Source organism: Nilaparvata lugens, chromosome 2, assembly GCF_014356525.2.
Source record: "Nilaparvata lugens isolate BPH chromosome 2, ASM1435652v1, whole genome shotgun sequence".
Taxonomy (NCBI): domain Eukaryota; kingdom Metazoa; phylum Arthropoda; class Insecta; order Hemiptera; family Delphacidae; genus Nilaparvata; species Nilaparvata lugens.
The window spans coordinates 93,428,043-93,450,289 of record NC_052505.1 but is presented as its reverse complement, the minus strand read 5'-3'; the positions used below and the strand labels follow the sequence as shown (position 1 = coordinate 93,450,289).

The window sequence follows — 22,247 nt, the reverse complement described above, 5'->3', positions numbered from 1 at the left end:
ATCATTACAAATTTTTCATTAACATCTAGACTATATCGCCGTGGAGCTTGACAATCAATTGAAATACCGGAGTAAAACTGAATGAGCAAACATGTTCAATAGTAAAAACAATATGAAAACTTGAAGTACACTTTTATTAACCCATTGACTGCCAAATTTCCAAATTGATCTTTATTCATTATTTGTGCTTTTAACAATGCACAAATATAAGGGAATTATGTAAAAAAATTATTATCATGTTTTGCATTTCTTATCCACTTTTTCATAAAAAGTCCCAAATGGGGATCATGGCATGTCAGTTGTTAAAAAATCACAATAGTAAACTTTCATTAATTTCATTAAACTTTAGAATATTTTAACGACTAGTTTCGACTATTGGTCATCAAAATGTTAATATTTTAGCTTGAAAATGATGAATATTTAATAAAAGTGCACTCTAATTTTTTATATTGTTTTTATTAATTTGAATAAAGTAGTCCATATATATAGAGTGAAGTGACTTTATGTCTTATACAAGACAAAGTTTTCCAATGAGATTTACATAATATCTTCATGGATTTGAAATACCGAAGTGAAACTGAATGAACACACATGATTTATACAAAGTTTTCCAATTACATCTAGATCATATCTTCGTGGAACTTGACAATAATTGATTGAAATACCGAAGTAAATCTGAATGAAGACACTGGTTCAAGACAGAGTTTTCCAATGAGATCTAGATCATCTAGAAATATCTTCGTGGACCTTGAAAATTGATTGAAATACCGAAGTGAACCTGAATGAACACACAGGATTCGAATGAGTTTTAGATCATGGAACTTGACAATTCTAGATCATCTAGAAATATCTTCGTGGACCTTGAAAATTGATTGATCTACCGAAATAAACCTGAATGAACACACAGGTACTCGAATGAGTTTTAGATCATATCTTCGTGGAACTTGACAATTTTGTTTGTAGAGTCGACACAGTTCGTTGAATGCAAGTAACGCGAGCCTGATACGGTGTTCACTCTAGGAATGACCGAGTTCTCAGTCATTGCCGTCGACTGTAGCACTCGCATCTCCCCAGGAACCACCCGACCGAGAACCGTGCAGAACCCGGCACGGAACCGAGTGTTCATCCAACAGTAGATGATCGGGTTGTAGCAGGTGTGAGACATGGCAAGCCAGTGGAACGCGAACCACATGTAGGGAAGGCCTTCCCACTCGCCGAGGCTCTCGTCGTGCGACCAGACAACCTGCAACAACAACAGAACATGTTCGTATCATATTATAGCAGCATGTTATATCAACGTGCTATAGCAAAATGTTGAATTGCAATCGAACTGTAATAGTGTGAATATTGAGTGGGTATTATTATAGTTGTTTGTGTGTATCTTATATTATTTTTCAGGTTTATGAACTGAAATGAACTTTGATTTTACTGTTTGTTGAACCCTGCGTTTTTAGTGTGAGAATTGACTCTGTCTTGTTTGAATTTGCTAACTTGTTGCTCAGTTGTCAAAATTAAAGCAATTTTCGTGCATTTTCCAATTGCAGTTACAATTTCATGTCGAAAAAGCCACTGTATTTGAAAATTGCACGAGCATTGACCTTTTTGCAGCTTTGGCTTTCCCACGGGAAGTTATGCTCAACGCTCGTGGAGGGGGAATAATTTTCAGTGAAAAGGCCACAGTTCGAATTGAGACGTAACTGGGAAAACATGTAACGGTGTGCGAGCCTTGGTCCTCTGAATGGGCCCATTTCCCATTCAGAGGGACAAATTGTTATGTTTTCAGTTATCAGTAATTTTTATCTAGTTGAATAGGAAACCAAGTTTTATTAAAGCGTATGTGAGTGTTTCTGAAGAGTCCAAGTTTGAATATTGTTAAAATGGTGAGTGCCAAACTTTTGCTGTTTTTCTTATTAAGCTCAAAATTTAATTTCATAGAATGACCGAGGCCCAAATTTAAATGCAGCAAGTTAGCAGGTTCCCAAAATGTGTAGATTGGAATTGAATATATTTTTTGTGAATCAATTGCTGAATCACTTTGTTCTGTTTGAAAATTTGACATGTTACCTGACTTTTATTAATTCGTTCCACCTATTTAGAGTTCAATAAACCTGAAGTTGAATTTTATTAGTATTTTTCATTGAAGTTCCTGGCTCGGAGCTGCTAGTTGCTGAAATAGGTGACAATCAGATAATGTTGATAATCTGTGCATTTGAATGAACGAATCCACTAAAAGCTCCCAACCAATCAAGGATTCAAATAGAGATTTAATAGCATAATTTTGGTAAATATTGTAGAAGAGAAGAAAAACCCCCCTCCGTTCACATTGGTGCGCAGCGGTGGTATAGACTGCAAAAATGTCTATCAAACCACATGTATTTTTATATATTTCATATTTGGAAGATTAATAAATAGAGACTAATATGTCACCGGTTACAGAAATGATTTCAGGTGTGGTGTAGGGTTTAAAAATACCTCCACCGGTTACAGAACAATGAAATGATCCATTTCAAGTGTACTACTTCATTCAAGTATAGTGTCCAATCATATTATAGCAGCATATTATAGAAACATGTTATAGCCCAAAACTGTCTTCTCCCAAATTTTTACAAATAAAAGTTTCAAAAAAGAATGAGGTTAAGATTTCACTTCTCAGTTCAAAAATTCCAATTTCCACTTCAATACTAATGCATAAACTAGAAATTTGAAATCTTGATTTTCAAAAACTAATTAAAAACAATAATATTTCACTCAAATCTCTACAAATTGGAAATTTTTGAGTAATTTTGCAAAATTTTGAGCCAGAAAAAAAAAACACTAAATTCTGTATAGAAATTATGATAATGTCAATCAAGTCCTATAGTTATTTTTGAATACATAATAAATCGTCTCGTAATGTGATTCAAATTCATATACGCAAATGAGTATACGCAAATGCTTAAGACTTGCTCCTTCATCAACACTCTAAATTTACGTCCTGTGTTTTCTCTTATGATTGCTGGTAATTTATTGTATAGTCGAATCCCAGCACTCTTAACTCCTCTCTTATAGATAGTGGTCCTGTGTGTTTCACATGGAAGTGTAGTGTACTGCTCCATTGAAGTATGATATAGCGCAGTTTCCATTCTGGCAATTCGCAATATCACAACAAAACGACGAGCTGCGCTAGCTTGATGAGCAAATTTTACAATTTTGTAATTGTTTCAATTTCGGCGCAAACTGCATGCTGGGTGTAGTGACAACGTGGACGCTAAGGCTAGTTTCACACACATTCGGTTCGTTTCGTTTTTGGTCCGTTTTCGGCAAATTCCGATAAGTATGAAACGGTAATTTGGTTTGAATTTGGTACCGAATAGAAACCGCATAGAACCGAACGCCCACTCGACTAATAAATTCTATCAGGTTCAAATTCGTTTCTAGCGAAGGGCTACTTTCACACACATTCGGTTCGGTTCATTTTGTTTTCGGCAAATTCCGATAAGTGAGAAACGGTGATTCGGTTTAAATTCGGTTCGGAATAGCAACCGCATAGCACCGAACGCCCCCTCGACACGAATAGGTTTCATCATATTCGAATTCGTTGCTAGGAAACAGGAAACATAGAGCAAAGTCTTTCACACACGTTTGATTTTTTGTTTTTATTTTAACCTGATATCGTGATTATCTGTTAAAAAATCTTCCATGTCAAAATCATGGTCAATGAATAGTTTGCTAAAAAATATGAAGATAAATAGAAACTTAGGGAGAATTTTTTTCCATGAAACTTACATGATTTCATTAACGGAGAGAAGAGATGAACGTCATGTACCATGTGTCAAAAATTGAAACGAATTTTCAATTCAAAAAAATAATCACTCTGAACGTCCAAAATTAATATAAAAAATAAACTATTCAAATAGGCTAGTTCACAATTTTTAATTAACTTGAAAATTTTGATGTTCAAGAAATCACATCTTACTATTTGACACCAGCTTTGTTATATTTTATTCCACAGCATGAATTGTGAAAATCCAAACACAGCTGTGTTTATGAGAAGAAAATACCTAATTAGAACCGTACGAATTAAAACCTGATATGTATGAAAGCCTCATTCGTTTTCGGCAACGAATCGAACCGAACCGAAAACGAACCGAACCGAATGTGTGTGAAGCTAGCATTACTTAGCAACAACGTGAGACCTTGCTCTAGAGACCTTGAGCTCTTTAAAAAATTCATAAAAGTGACTAAAACTCACTTATTTTTGGGTAATTTCAGAAATCTGACTCTCGCTTGGTCTCAGTATTTGGGGGTGCTCGATCCAAATCCGGAACAGAATCTTCCTATCTTTATTCATAAGGAAATTAGAATTTGAGAGGAAAAGAGATGAGTAATCAATTATTGTAAAATATGAATCCGCATCAACACCTTGCGCCGCGTTACATTGGGCTGATGCAAGGAGTAGCCAAGTTGAAATCTTGTAGATCGTTCCCATCATCACAAGTTTAAAGATACTTTTTCAAAGACAGGATAAAGCCCGCTCGGCTCTCAATGCATCTAATAGAGTTGGGAAGTTTATTCCATTCACGACAAGCACTGACAAGGAACGATTTGGAATAGATTGTAAGTAGTTCGATGATTGAGTATCCTGAGAGTATTTGCACCAGTTCTAGTATGGGAAGCGTCTATCCTCCTACCATCGGAAACAAATTTAAAATCATTTTTAAAATAGTTGGGATTCCGTATTTTAAAGTATCTCTGAAAAGATTGATTATTTTGAAACGTCTCTGATCGGGAAGCTTTAGGGTAGAGCTATGTGTGCTGGGGTGATATGAGAGGAAGCCTAGCTATGCAGGGTGCAAATTTTATAACAGACTTCCAAGCTTTTTGAAACTATTATCAACTAACTGTGGATTGAGAAATTCAAAGCTAACCTGCATAAATTCTTAATAGAAAAAGCCTATTACTCGGTGGATGAGTTTCTGGAAAACCATCCTTGAAGACTATTAGATAAATATTGTAAATATTTATGGATTTGTTATGACTGACATGCTATATTTTCAAGAAAATATTTTTTCTAATTGACGCATTCTCGTACATTTTTATATATATTGAATAAAGATTTTGATTGATTGATTAATGTTCATGGCGTTCAAGAGAGTAAACAAAACGTAGACAATAATTTTGACAGCGCTGCATGTCATTGAGGACAGAGTTGCAGTACGTGAAATGTGGAAAAATCAGAGATTGGACCAGTAATAATCGTATACTTCTAGGAAGGACTTCTTGTAATTTTTTCAATGAATGCATTGCTGAGAAAACCTTTCTACAGGTTTTATTGACTTGTTCTGACCAGTCGAGGTTTTTATCCATAATGATGCCTAGGGTTTTCCACTGAGCTGCAGTAGGGGATCACATTACCATCAACAGTTATTTTATGTATCGAGTTGAAGTCGATATTGTTTACTAAACGTGAGTAACCAATAAATTATGGGTTGTGTTTTGGTTGGGTTGAGTCCGAGGCCGTTTCGCCTTGTCCATTCCACTATCGAACTGATGTCATGATTCATCTTTTGCACGGTTTCATTAACTTTCGTTATAGGACAACTTGCATAAATTTGAAGGTCATTTGCATATGTATGGAAACTAGAAAATCTTATAGAAGAGGGAAGATCATTTGCATACAGAGTAAAAAGAAGAGGGCCTAGAATTGAACCTTGAGGAACACCATGTGAAACATTCAACCAATTCGACCTGTTCTTGCCAAGAGAGACACATTGTTTCCTATCTGTGAGATATGAATTGAACCAAACTATAGATTGATGACTGAAACCAAGAATAGCTATTTTTTTAGAAAAACTTTATGATCAGCAGTATCAAATGCTTCAGAAGAGTCAAGGTTGTACATTTTCTTTGATCCATTGCCAACCTTATATCATCAGTGACACGTAGAAGAGCAGTTCCTGTTGAATGAGATTTACGAAAACCGGACTGAAAGTTATGAAGCTTCTTTTTCTGTCCAAGGAACTCAGTAACTTGTGCATGTACAAGTCTTTCTAGTTCTTTTGATAGTGCAGATAAAATAATGATAGTTCTAAGGTCTTCAACTCTATTGGGAGATGGAACCTTATTCAAAGGACGAACTAGAGCAGCCTTCCAACCTTCAGGAAAAGATCCGTTCTCAAGAGACTTATTGAAAATAAATGTGATAGTTGGTAGAACAGCAAAGAGCATTTTCTTGATAAATTTGATTGGAATTTTGTCCGCCCCAGTAGCATTGCTATGAATATGCTGAATTGCTTTGAAAGCTTCAAATTCTGAAATTGGATGACAATGAAAATTGATCTTCTAATGGTATGTTGAGGTTTGTTACTTGATAATTAAGGTCATTGGAATGATTTATTATCGCTGACTCATCACACTGATTTGAATGTGAAATGAAATGGTTGTTTATATCGTCTAGAGGTAAGTCAATTTCGATTTGGGATTTCTGTTTGCCGAAACCGAATTCTTTTATATCACGCCATAGTGATGAAGAGTCTTGTTTGTTGTCAGTTATGAATGAATTCTGATATGATACCTGATCTTTCAGTTACGTAACTGTTGTTCAGTAGTTGCGTAACTGTTGTAGAGAGTGAGTGGGAGAGAGAGTGTGTGAGAGAGAGAGAGATCGAATGAGGAGAGTGTGTCTCTCTTGTCATAAACTGTGATATAATTTAGATAAGAGCCCAAGGAGAAATAAAGCATTTTCCAGTTTTCAAGGACAGGAAAAGCAAGTTTTTCATTAGACTCGAGTCAGCCTTGATGGGCATTAGTTATTTCGACTTTAAAAAACATGAAATATTTCTCATAAGCTGTAATTTGGTTGGAGTGCAATATGACTAATATGAGTGATCTGAGGAATGTTATCGACAGATGAACTGCAGAGTCAATCCATCAATATAGGTTACCTGAAAGGTTCACGGGTTTATCATGTTGTATACCTTCTATATACTTCTAATTACCCAAATTGGAATATATTCCACGTACATGAACGATGTATGAGATCGCTTCATCAACCTGTTGGGAGGTCAAGAAGTTCTTGAAAATCTGCGGCGAATCGCAATCCTATCTGGCTGAAGGTGGTCATGAATAAAGTTTGATACCAAACCATTGGGTGTTAAACTTATACTTTACAGGTAACCTTTTCCATTGGATCCTTATCAACATCAGATCTCTTGAAACTAAGCATTTTCTCCACACAGAACGTTTACTGAGAACGTTCCCAGAACTCAGAACGTTTTTGAGAACGTTTACTGAAAACTAAGAGAACGTTCCCAATCAGGCAAAAAGCATGTCCTAGTATCAAACACTTTATCACATTCGATGATTAATCTTAGCGAAAACCCTCTAACGGGATTCATTCCCTTTGACAGCTTTCGATAAATAGCTGAGTTTAAAGTTTTATGCAACTTGGAAGGGAAGTTGAGCTCGTGACTTTTATTCTAATTTAGGAATTACAAGTTTTATCTTCCTTGAGTGAACCTTCAAAACTCCATTATCAGACTGCTACCAGCTAGCTTCTTTGGAAAAGTGATCTACAGTATCGGATCTTTTGTAGATTCTACTGTAAATATACATCACAGTACTTTAAACGATTAAACTCAAATTTATACAGTTTTATTGCATCACTTATGAAATACATAAATAAAATACTTCAAAGAACAAATTATTATACTTTGGAGCAGTCATCGTTCACCTAGAAAAGTGTGATGGCTATGTGAACTATTTCCGAATAAATCTCAGTCTACACATATCAATAATGCAAAATGAATTCCTATTACTGTCGTCATTAAGAATATAAATGATGGTTTCTATTCAAATGCAGTGATAATGTTTTGAATCATGAATCATTGGGTAGAATTCATAATAAATTTATTATAAATCTACTTATCTAGTCTAATGATATCCACTGATATATTATCACAACACAGTTGTTTTCCAGCTTTTGTACATTGTTTAATATATATTTATTATAGTCCATATTCCAGAAATCAAAATGATTATCGTTGTGTAGATCTTGATCCTCATAGGAAAGTGTTATGATTCAATTTTACTATAGTGAGGTTCACGTTATAATGGCAGTGTTTGACTAGCATTGCTATTGCTATCCTTGTCCATCATTCAACAAAGCGGATGGGCTATCTCTTTCTCGCTTTGCTCTGTTGCCAGATCGTCTTTTAACAATGAAGAATGAATAATTAATTGTCAAAATATTTCATTTTAATCATTATATGTAAACTCATTATGAAATTATTGAAAAATAATATAATTTCCTTGCTTAATAAAATATAATTGATTATTTTAAACGAGAATGCACCGTTAATATTACATCAATAAACCTGTATCAGCTACTGTCTATAGAAGGCATTGACAAGACAGAGGAACGGCAACGATTTTCTCCTATCTTATTCCACTGCCATTATAACGTGGACCCTACTACATTAGGACTTTTTATAAGATTTTATAGGCTTCTAAAAGAATTTCTAAGATGGGATCCTACTCACCAATAGAATGTTGAAAGGAAGCCAACAAGTTGTGAATACAACCACTATTGTTATCATCATCTTCACCATCTGTAACAGAAAACAAAAATACTTTCATTAGTGAAAGTACAAATATTTTTGAATTGCAATCAATATACGAACATCATTATTTTCCACTGATGCTCCGTGTACTGCAGAACTATTGCTTTCGAATTAGAAGCTAGACATTATCAAGCCACAGACTTTCCACTCCAGAGTTTTTACAGAGATTGATTATGATATAAAAACCAAATTGGTATGCCAATTTTCAATAGATCTGTGATCTGACTACAGACCCTATCTAGAATTTCTATATATTATGGGATAAGTACAACAATACCACATTCAAAACTACGTAGAAAAATAACTATAGTTAGAAACGACTTTTCTATAGCTACTGTTCAGAAATACCTCTAGTCATCTAATATGGATGACTACCCCAATATTACTTTGGAACTAGGTACTCAACAAAAACTATTTTAAACGTTTCTTCAGCTAACTGTTCAAAAATAAGTCAAGATTGATTGAAGTTAATTTTCGTATAAATAAAATTTGGAATTGGAATTCCCAATTTTCACTTTCTCCGATTAAGGGCTGGTTTCCGAGCTCGGGATTTAGCCAAGTTCTAGACTTTAAACAGCTGGAGTCCAAAAATTGACTTTCTGAAATGGGGCGTAGTCGTAGTCGTCCACGCTTAAATTAAAATATCGGGGCACCGAGCTTCACTCGTTATTTATTAATTTATTGACATTTGATAAACTGAACAAAACTCTTTAAAATGATTGGGCAAGTACTAACAGACACAGTCCAAAACTGTTTTTTCACGAATTTTGATTTATACACTATAAATAGTCCAGAAAATAGGTTATGTGTTCCATACACTTGAATTCAGGTTCAATTTTCTGTTCAAACATTTGAAAACAAAAAAAAAAAAGATTATATACAAACCAAATTGAATAACAAAATAACACTCACTAATCACTTGAAATTGTCAAATAATGATCAACTTTGAAAATTATGATATACTCTAGTTTAGGAGGATTATCATGTCATGTCAACAAATCAGATTATGTTGATCAAATCGATTGAAAATTGTGTATCTCGATAAAATTTCTCGCTTATTGATTATGATTATAATCAGCTTCAAATAATTCTCTCTCCCACACAGGCACACACATCTTCTGTTATCGAGAGACAACGAAAGCCAATTTTCTGACTCCAGCTGTAGTCAGAACTTGGAACTGTAGTCAGAACTTAAGTCTAGAACTTAGCTAAATCCCGAGCTCAAATACTGGCCCTAAATAACTCGAATACTGTTCTCACAATAAATTTTATTGAAGTTTGACCACTCATCGTTCTCGTAGAAAAGTGTCACAGCAATGTAATCAGCTCAACGATGAGTGTAGATAGACCTTCTCTTAACTTCCTATCATAACTCTCCTAACCTCGTTCCAACGTGCTCCTGATCAAATGTGGCTTGACCGGAGAGAGAGGATCTAATGTGCCTCCTGGGATTCATTCAAGATGAGGTGGATCAGCAGCAGTGTCTTTGAAACTGCTGACTCAGCAGCCTCAGGAGAAAATTCCACCTGAAAGTAGCCGTGCAAAGCATTGGTCCCCTCATATAACCTACCCTTTCCTTATTTCCTCTCTATTATTGTCTTGTGTGATAGAAGCATTCCCTTACTGGAACCGATATTGATTTTGTAGATGCTTGGAGATATTTTCGTACAAGGCATCCAGGACTTATAGATATGAGAAAGACACTTTGTGATGACAGTGACAAAAGGTTCCTCATCCTAAGATATCTTTGTAGTGGAAAGATAATATAAAGGCCGAATTTTGTCAAGATATTCTTCAATTTCTCCAAAACATATTTGAACTTGATACTTCATTCAATGATCCTTGTTCGAAATTTGATCATGAATAGATCAATTGATACTTAGAAAGACCGGTTTCGGTTTATCAGAGATTGACAATGGTGTAATAACCGAGACCGGTCTTTCTAAGTATCAATAAATCTGTGGTTTTTTGTCAATTTATAGTCTTTTTCTTCCAATATGAATAATCACCACAATATCAACCTCTCAACTACACAAAAAATGAAAAAAAAATAGATCAATTCATCATCTTTGACTCTTAGGCCCGGTTGCACAACAGCCGGTTAAATTACAACCGTGATTAATTTCACGTGAACCAATTAGAGAAGACGTTTTTGAAAAGACGGCTTCTCTAATTGGTTCTCGTGAAATTAATCACGGTTAAAATTTAACCGGCTGTTGTGCAACCGGGCCTTAATCTTCCAAGTTGAAGCCATAAATGTCAAGAGAATAAATAATAACATAGATAAAGGATAAGCGTAAGGAAAAGGATAAGGATAAGAATAAGGATATAAGATTATGATTATAAGGATAAGGATAAGCCTATATTTCTAGTCTCTGATAATAATATGTCACTGAATGATGATTAGAAGAGTTGGAAGATGAGAAGAGTTTATTGTTTTCAGGTAGACGGGATTGAGGGCTTACCGTGCCCATCCAAAACTCATCTTCCTTCTAGTACAGAAATATATCAATAATTCTCCTGTTTTCATGATAAGAGTGGGTTTTGTGATTAAAAGGGAGTGAATTAATCTTATTTCTGCAGAAAAATAACTCTCGAAATAAAAATTCTGTTCATTTGAAATGTTCTAAGGGAAAATAAAGTGATTCTGTCTGGTGACATCAATTAATATTATTGCCCAACTCATAAATAGTGAAAGAGAGGAGAAATATTGATACACAAGGAAAAAAGGTCCATGGACATGGACACTTCAAAGCGAAGCTTCCTTAATTCGAATCTCTCTTTAGTATATAGAGTATTATAATAACTATTTACATTCAAGAGTTGTTCATGTACCGAAACCTACAGTGAAAGAGTAGTGGAGAATCTATCTATATCCTATTATATTAAGCAAGCAAATTCTGTATATATCTGGTTATTTTTATAACTGGTTATTTATGTTTTACGGATCTCGAAAACGGCTCTAACGATTTTCACGAAATTTGGAACATAGTAGGTTTATGATATAAAGATTCGATTGCACTAGGTCTAAATTTTCTTAAATGTTTTTATACTTTGGAAAACTCGCTGAATGACATTAAAAGGATAATTCATCCTTGGAAATCAGATGATAATTTCGTCGTCTCTCGATAACAGAAGAGCGTGTGCCTGTGTGGGAGAGAGACAGAATTATTTCCAGCTGTGTAATCAATCAGCGAGAAATTTTATCTAGCTAGACAATTTAATCGATTTGATCGACATAATCTGATTTGTTGACATGACATGATAATCCTCCTAAACTAGAGTACATATTATCATAATTTTCAAAGTTGATCATTATTTGACAATTTCAAGTGATTAGTGAGTGTTATTTTGTTATTCAATTGGTTTGTATATAATCTGGATTATAAATGTTTTGTTCATTTGAAATGTTCCAAGGGAAAATAAAGTGATTCTGTCTGGTGACATCAATTAATATTATTGCCCAACTCATAAATAGTGAAAGAGAGGAGAAATATTGATACACAAGGAAAAAAGGTCCATGGACATGGACACTTCAAATCGAAGCTTCCTTAATTCGAATCTCTCTTTAGTATATAGAGTATTATAATAACTATTTACATTCAAGAGTTGTTCATGTACCGAAACCTACAGTGAAAGAGTAGTGGAGAATCTATCTATATCCTATTATATTAAGCGAGCAATTTCTGTATATATCTGGTTATTTTTATATCTGGTTATTCATGTTTTACGGATCTCGAAAACGGCTCTAACGATTTTTACGAAATTTGGAACATAGTAGGTTTATGATATAAAGATTCGACTGCCCTAGGTCTCATTCTTTGGAAAACTCGCTGAATGACATTAAAAGGATAATTCATCCTTGGAAAACAGATGATAATTTCGTCGTCTCTCGATAACAGAAGAGCGTGTGCCTGTGTGGGAGAGAGAAAGAATTATTTCCAGTTGTGTAATCATAATCAATCAGCGAGAAATTTTATCTAGCTAGACAATTTAATCGATTTGATCGACATAATCTGATTTGTTGACATGACATGATAATCCTCCTAAACTAGAGTACATATTATCATAATTTTCAAAGTTGATCAGTATTTGACAATTTCAAGTGATTAGTGAGTGTTATTTTGTTATTCAATTGGTTTGTATATAATCTGGATTATAAATGTTTTGTTTTCAAATGTTTGAACAGAAAATTGAACCTGAATTCAAGTGTATGGAATATAACCTACTTTCTGGACTATTTATAGTAAATAAATCAAAATTCGGGGAAGAAACAGTTTTGGGCTGTGCCTGTTAGTCCTTCCCCAATCATTTTAAAGAATAATGTTCGGTTTATCAAAAGTCAATAAATAAATAACTAGCGAAGCTCGGTGCCCCGATATTTCTACTAAAGCTGCAAATGACAAAAATCACAGCCAATACGGCTTGCTCCCTCTAGAATGTTTAGAATAATTGGAAGAACCAATGTGGAGAATTGTTAGAGGAAATGTTTTCCAGTTTCCAGTTCGTTTTCCATCGGAACCTGACTCTCATAGGAATAACTATTAATTGATTGCTTCAAATGAACAAACACTGTAATTGCTGATTGGTTCTCATATTTCTAATGAGAGCAATCTAATTTCGGAGCAACTTGCCTGAAGGCTGAACCAGAGGGTATAGAATGTAATACTCATTCTATACTGTGTTGGATGAACAGTATAGTTAGATGCTTGTACATTTTATAGAGCTCGTCATTGTTTAACTTGTAACATAATTCGAGCGGTTCAGCACTTTGAAATTAGTCTTTCTATTTACACAGAAACGGGATCACATTAGCTAGGATCTCAGAGCAGTAGCCTGTAATGGAATGAGTTCATTTATATCGAAACGTTTTGCTGGCCAATTGACGTGTTTCTGACAGATATCAACCTGACCACATCTGACATGCGATCTCAACAATTAACAGAAAATACTCGGCTACCTCTCATGTTTCTGAAACTGCGTACAGACTTTTGCGCCACGAACACGTTCATTTCGTTTTTCATCAGCTGATTATAGGCCTATTTGTGTATTTGTTCAGAGATTGTAAGATATAAAGTCAGGTCCACGTTATAATGGCAGTGTTCAATTAGCAATGGTATTGCTATCCTTGCTTTTCATTCAACAAAGCGGATAGTGATATCTCTTTCTCGCTTTGCTCTTTTGCCAGATCATATTTTAACAATGAACAGTTAACAATAATTAATTAACAGAATATTTCGTCTCAATTATGGAAATTCATTATGAAATAATTTGAAAATATAATTTCTTGCTTAATAAAATATAATTGATTATTGAATGAAAAAGACTAAGAAATTGTCAAAAAACCACTGATTTATTGATAATTAGAAAGACCGGTTTCGGTTATTACACCATTGTCAATCTCTGACAAACTCAGTTTATCAGAGATTGACAATGGTGTAATAACCGAAACCGGTCTTTCTAATTATCAATAAACCAGTGGTTTTTTGACAATTTCTTAGTCGTTTTCATTCAATAATCAATTATATTTTATTAAGCAAGAAATTATATTTTCAAATTATTTCATAATGAATTTCCATAATTGAGACGAAATATTCTGTTAATTAATTATTGTTAACTGTTCATTGTTAAAATGAACATTGACAAACTCAGTTTATCAGAGATTGACAATGGTGTAATAACCGAAACCGGTCTTTCTAATTATCAATAAACCAGTGGTTTTTTGACAATTTCTTAGTCTTTTTCATTCAATATGAATAATTACCACAATATCAACTTCTCAACTACACAAAAAAAAAATTGATTATCTTAAACGAGAATGAACCGTTAATGTTACATTGATAAACCTGTATCAGTTACCGTCTATAAAAGGCATTGACAAGTTAGAGGATCGGCAACGTTGTTCTGCTATCTCTCTTCACTGCCATTATAACGTGGACCTCACTATAGATATGATAAGCATCAGCTGTTGGGAAGCGAAATCTACGTGGCGCATTGGTCTGTACGCAACTTCACATTAATGACAGAGATACGCATAGTTCACCTATTAAAAAGCATTTCACTACCTTAGCGTTGTATTAATTTGTATTCAGCGTGTGTAAACTATAGTGAGACTCTCTTCAAATTAATAATAAATAAATAAAATATTGAAATTGTCAGCATTGTTCGAATGGTAAGCAATGATAAGCATTGATAAGGATTGCTGACAGTTTCAAGTGAATCTCATTGAACACAATTATTCTCCATGACTTGGAGAATATTTTTTAATATCTCTATAATCTGATGTGCTGAATTATGTTCAACAGATTTTTCTATATCACTAATGTCTATCTTACGTAATTTGAGGTTGAGTGGTGTAGAGGACTTGAAAGTCTAAACTCTACTAAACAAATAATTTTCCCATTTCATTTCATTCCATTTCATCTTCAGTTTATCTATTTAACAGATTGTTCAATCAGTCATGTCCGTTCTCAATATCTATAGTTGCAATGTGTGATGTACAATACCACAATGTTAATTAATCGCTTTGCTACAATATTGTTGATCACATGTCAACAATTTCAGTCAACAGTTCGGAATTCCTAGTGCAACAACAGCACTCAGCAACTGATTGCAATCTATACAATGCTCGTATGAAACTGCGATAACTAGAATACTATTTCGACAAGCCGGAAACGTTAACAAATTTTGCATCATACAAGTACAATCAGTCTTTGAAGTTGTAAATTTCTACGAAATTTTCTGTGAAACTTGGAGAGTACTATAACTTGGGTGATAGAGGTACTCATGGACTACGTGGAAACATACACATTTCAACAATACGTGACATAATTGAATAGCTCCTTGCCTTGTTAGGAGTAAACAAATCATGCATGTTGCATTATACAAATCACCTAGGCTTTGTGGTTGTGAAATTCTATGCTATTTTCAGTAAAACTTGGGGAGTACTATAACTTTGGAGGCCAAGCTACTCATGGACCACGTAAAAACATACACGTTTGTGTTCATTAAACATATACGTGTATGTTTTAACAACAAGTGGCTTCAAGTGACTTTGTGAAATAGCTCCTTGCTCTATGTCAGCATGTACAAACACGGACTCTTGTAAACTACACTTCAGAGAACAACAGCAACAATCACAGTTTTTTTTGTAAGTCATCTATTGATTGAAGATAAACAATATTAATAGTTTATTTATATAAACTTTTATCAATAATATTGTTTATTCAAGATAAACAATTATTCAGGACCTACCTAAAGGCAAAGCACAATACTGTTCATCCCCCGAGTTTTGAATCATACACTAGTCCAGAAAGAAGGTTATGTTTTGTGAAATGATAATGCTAAATAATGTAAATTATGTGAATGTTATTCCTAATTAATGCAAATTATCATTCTGAAAAATGTAAATTTCAGTGAACTAAATTTAGAAAGAGAAGGAATTTCGGGCTAGTGCCTGTTTTATCTTTTTAATATTGTAATGTGTTGATCATAAAAATAAATATTGAAAGATTGATTTGGATGATAGAAATTGGTAAGATCACCTGATGGGAAGGTCCGAATCAACTCATCATGAACAATGTATTTTTAATAAGTCATAGGAAATAATCTATAATATTATAATAAAGGGAAAAATTGTCTTAAAACATGTAAGTGATAGGAAATACACGAATGATGCATCATCACGTCTGAACTACTGAACCGATTAACTTGAAATCTTGCATGAAGATTCTGACATTTTATCATCATCATCAGTGTTCTGCCCTAAAGCAGGTCCATACATTATTCCTCTATGTCCTTTGCGATAATCTTCAACATAGATGGACATAGCCTCATTTTTATTACTATTAGTCAATGAATTTAATAATAGAAATAAATAATCAATTCAATTTGTGATTTGAAATTTACGAAACTATAAAAACCCAACCAAACAGGGCTTTCTCCAAGTGACTCCTTAGCTTTCCCAGTGCAAGCACGTTTTACATGCTAGTACGGAATAAAAGTAACTCGCTTGATAACTCGAATGATACACCATCAGAAATGACATATTACTTGCTCAGCTATGTATAAGTCTCATACACTGGAGTATACTCTGAGGAGTTCAAGCTCTGAGTCTACACTGGAGAGTGGAGAGGTCTGATACATATTCCGTTCCTCAATTTGAAATACTCTTTCCAGCACGATGTTGACAATAGGGGGTTGGAATCTCCCATTTTTATTAGCTTTCCGATGTGCGCCCGTGTATGACAACTCAACCCATCCCAATATCATTCAACTGTACGTAAAAATAGGTTGGGAGATACCCTGCTTCCTTGCAATAGGTACCTCCTTTTTCCCATAAAAATAATCTTTCTCTCATCTTCCAAACCGGAAAATAGCGTTCTTCCTCCCAAGTCAGACTCCCTTATGCTGCTCAGTTTGTTATATCTACTGATAAAATATTCCATGATTCCACTCCCATTCCACGCCGGGTATCAGAATTGAAAATTCTCCTAGAATTCAACCAAGATTACATGAATTACTATCTTCTCGTTGGTGACTTATAAACACGTTATGATGGAAGTTGATTGAGAATAGTTACACACAGATCCATTTTTTGGTGTCCTTATAAAATCTATTATGCTCAATCCAAACTGAAGTGACGTTGCGCTGACGTGGCATGGACGTGGCGGTGGCATGGAACTGACTTTTATACTTCCATATAAATAATATAATTATAATAATATAATTATATAATTATATGGTTCAATGCAAACAGAAGTGACGTGGCAAACGAAACTTCAGTTCGCATTGGACCATTTTGATCCACATAAGCCAGTTACACACACATCAATTTTTTGACGTTCGATTTTTTACCGTCCTTATAAATGTTACCATAATCCCTACCTACAGGTTTGGCAGGACCCTAAATTGTTTTTTTTGAAATTATGAATAAAATTTGATTTGTGAATAAAAAAAAAAAAAAAATCATATATTCTCCATCTATGATCATATAGAAGTGGCAAAAAGTCAGTGCTACGTCATCGCCACGTCACTTTGGTGTGAATTGGGCTTCAACTAACATAGTTTGGCCAACAAATTATTATGTGTATCTGAACACATTATGTGTTTGTCAAGCTGCGTTCTCCTTGGTAGAATTTATAAGGACGTGAAAAATCGAACGTCAAAAATCGACGTGTGTGTCTTATGTGAATCAGAATTTCCTTATTCGTATCATGAGATTAGCATTGTTATTCTGTAATGGGTGGAGGTATTAATAATATTACCCCAAACCTGACATCACTTGTAACGGGGTACAGGGGTACTTTGTTAGCACCCCATTTTGTAACAAAGAAAAAATATATAATAATTGCTTTAAAAATCTTTAAAAATCCCACTCAACTGTTTACCTGTTTAAATTATATGAATCCACGGTTGGGAGCTTTGGATGGATTCGTTCATGCAAATGCCAAGATCTTCACTATTGTTTAAAAACACCTGTTTCAGCCACTAAGTTCTTATCACGAGCCAGGAGCGTCAAATAAAAGATTTTGGTAGAAATGCTACTGACATTAATTATTTATTAGTTGCATTCAAACATAGAATTATCAGTCAAGTTTGAAATTCTGTTACATTGAATTATAATCTTCACTGTAGCCAATCCGGTTATTTATTCAATTACTTGTTTCAAAATTAGAACATTAAAGAAATTTAATTTCAAAGAATATTTATCAAATTACGACTTTATCGCAACGATTCATGATTGATATTTAGACAAGGATTTGCTAACTCACTCTACAATAAATTTAGGGCCTCGGTCAATTTGTCTGGTCAATCTATTCGAGCTCAATAGAATAATTTTGGCACTCACTGTGGAATCGAAAATTTAACAAATAAATCGTCACTCACAATCACTCACGTTTACTATTTAACTACGTTACTATTTTTCAAACTACATGCGTTTAATTTATACAAAATAAAAATCATAATATTTTCCCTCTGAATAGGCCGAGACAAGTTCTACGACTAAATCTTCTCACGGTGACGACTCGTTTCGAACTCCTGCTCTTCCACTCAAATTTTCAAGAAAACAGGTGGAGCGCCCGGCCTGATTTCTTGTTAAAACATCGTGGGGTCGCACGGCTCAAATACATTCCTAAATACGTTTGCATCAATTTCATTACGAAACCCAAGCCAGTACTATGGAAATGCTAGAAGACTGCAATATTTTGGATGGATAAGAAGCAAGTTAGCAAATCTTTCATGGCAACACAAAATTTAGGTGCTTACTTTGTGCATGAATAAATTCTTTAACAATCAAAAACAGAGTTCACTAGTTTTCATATTGGAAAAATCTAGTTAAATTTTGATCAGTTCAAAAACCTGAAAGAAAGGTACAAAAGAACTACAATTCAAACCTCTCAATATTCCCCATATTACAATTCTATGATTTTCTCGAGACTAAGGATTATGTGGGACATAAATTAGAGCTTGAAGTTGAACAGATCTTCAAATAAAGTTTCCTCTTCTTAAATATACTCAAAGTAGTTGAAGTTATAATAGTAGAAGTTAGAAATATAGTATAGTTAAGTATATAGTATAAAATATAGTTATAGTACAGTCATTAAAAGTTTAAACGTTTCATCTTCTTTCGTAGTCTATGACTTGGAAAGTGGTTTGGAAGTGTTCGCACAGATAAGCTATTGCTTAGATAATTTTAGAATCATTGGTTGGAATCGGTCCGTTCACAAAATGGCGGTTTGGTTACTCCTTATTGGGAACGATCAATGAGAGTGAAGGGGCGTGTACTACAAAGGTGTTAGTCGCTTGTGATTGGTCGAAGCGTTGTTTGAGAGTTGGAGGAGGGATATTAGTTTGACGTAGTACTGTATTTGTTCGATAGAATGCAGCAGTATATGGGACAATATTTCTGTTATGTAACAATAAAATTGAAAGGGCTTCCATTATGTAGCTGTGAGTCACTTGAGATTGTTTGAAGATCTCGATCTGTTTGATATTTAAAATAGTTCTCATTTTGCCAGTAGATTGCAGTGGCTTATTGAATTATCAAATATTATAAAATACTTTATTCAAATATTGTTATTATAGTGTGTAGACAGTGACAACTATAGTCAATTGTCTCACAGTTTTAGAGTAGCTGTATTGGATGAAATAAAATTCATGTTCAGGTGTTCAGCTATGATCCTGATTTGAGCTTATTCGATATGTCCTAGATACACCTTATCCATGCTGCTTTTCATCATAACATCATAACTGCTTTTTAATCGTGGTTAAGTGGTAGAGTGGACATTTCTGTCCAAACTTCACCACTCCAACAAATAAATAAGTCATTATATTCTATATTATTATCATTATATCTATTCCATTATAAGTCATTATATTATATTCTAACAGTTATTGAAGGCAATGTATCTGGTACTAACTGAACTATACAGGTTGGACCAGAAGGGATTTGTTTGACGTAGGGCCGTCTGTGAAGTTCATGTGTTGAAAGTCTCTCATCAAAACCCTCTCTTTCTCTTCCTCTCTCTCTCTCTCTCTCTCTCCCTTTCTCATGTAGAGGGTATTTGTGTCGTTGAGTTGTGGATAACTCAGCGACTGCTCCATTGAGAGATTTTTAGTTGCTTGCAGAAATGAGCAATGATAATGAGACCACTCACATGATAATGAGTCAATCAGTAACATTAGAATGCCGAAAATATTGATATTCATAGCTTGTATTTGAATACAATTCAAGAGACTAAAGAACAACGATAAGAAGAATAATATATCTTCTTACAGAAATAAGGGAAGAAACGATCATTCATGAAGAAATAGTAGATTGCAAGTTCATTTATCACCCAAACGGCTTCTACTGGAGATGTAGGCTTCTGCTGCCGCCCTACCTCCAAGCAATAGACAGGCGAGATGAGACTTGAGCCTATGCCAATAATCAATAGCCATGTAATTTGAGTGTTGAAGACATGCCGAGAACATGAGGAATTATCCAGTTGTGCATTTGTCAGTTGAAATTGCTTAATCCGCATAATAATGAATTGAAGTTTTAAGCATAGGTTATTCACGCATATACACAAAATATGGCGTCTGAACGGCATACTACTCCATGCACATTATTACTTTGTACTAGTTTATAAGGCTGTGCAAGGGCTAAAAATAAACTTTCTAATCGTGATATTTTTCGATTTGTATATCATCAAGCTATCAAAATGAAAAAGTTTTATCAGGAAAACATTTTTTTCTGATCATTACTTTTTGAGATATGAACGCCTGAAGTTTAAATTTTTTGGGTCAGAACATCTCAAATTCGGTGAGAGATAAATCCATGAGATTTGGAGGATAGACTCTTCATGGTATTGTTGATCTAGTAAAACAAAAATTCTATGAAAATATCAATTTTTAAGATAGTTATTCAATTTACTAAAAATAACCAAAAATATCTTTCAGTTGAGTTATTTTTGGTAAATTGACTAACTTTTTCAAAAATTGATATTTTCAGAAAATTTTTGTTTACTAGATCAACAATACCATGAAAAATCTATCCTCCATATCTTATATATTTATCTCTTACCCAATTTGAAATGTTCTGTCCCAAAAATTTAAACTTTAGGCGTTCATTACTCAAAAAGTAATGATCAGAAAGAAAATGTTTTCCTGATAACTTCACATTGTGTGTTCCTAGCCTAAGGCTAGGCACACACCAATTAGTCAAGACAAGACAATACATGATCAGACACGTTTAGTCACAATACTTCACATAGTTGCTTGTGACGCAACTCACACTGATTAGTCCTTGCAATAATTGCAAAGACATGTCCTCATAAGCAACTATGTGAAGTATTGAGACTGAACGTGACTAATCATATCTTGTCTTGTCTTGACTAACTGGTGTGCGCCTAGCCTAACGTTAAAAAAATAGAACACGATGATAAACAAACACGAAACAGTGAACACTAAAACACTAAAGCCGTAAACATTGGATTCGCACACAACAGTGACAGTGAAAATATGATTTCCATAAGTTCTTATATGGCATTATTCCTATTTAAACCGGCCGATTGTGTATGAATAGTCCCATTACAATTTACCGGCATTATATTTTAACTATTAACTGTAACTGTTGCATGCGAATCCAGCTTTAACAGAAAACACGAAGCTGTAACGCAATCTGAGAAAGATGTTAGCATAATTTTGAATTTTCAGATTGTATCAGGCTATAATAGTCAAGTGAAACGTTTCCGCTATAGCACCAGCCTGTTTTGAACGTTACACCGTCTATTTGTGTAGCCTAAACTTGACATAAAACTCACTAGCAGCAATCAATCATTCACGACTCAGATTTTACGACTGGAAAACAACGTAGCTGTTCCAAAATACTATACATGCACACGTAATATATTCGGGATATGTTTGTTGTCACTGGGAAAAACTGTGTCATGACTGCTATGATTTGTTGTAAACGTCAGTCAACAACCCAAGTACATACTATAATAGCCCACATATGAAACAGATTTGATACGTAATACATGAAACAGATACATAAGAGAATCACATCCACGGTAGAATGTAACACATCAGTTACATGAATCAGCTATAGTTTTTATAAAAGAGCTCCCTATTCCATCCATCAATCTCTAACATCAGAAGCTA

General features: G+C 34.2%; 1 pseudogene; it reads right to left on the bottom strand.

Annotated features, from left to right (window-relative positions):
• Positions 1–511: 511 nt before the first annotated feature.
• LOC111060141 overlaps positions 512–22,247 on the bottom strand; it is a 113,238-nt pseudogene continuing 91,502 nt past the window's right edge.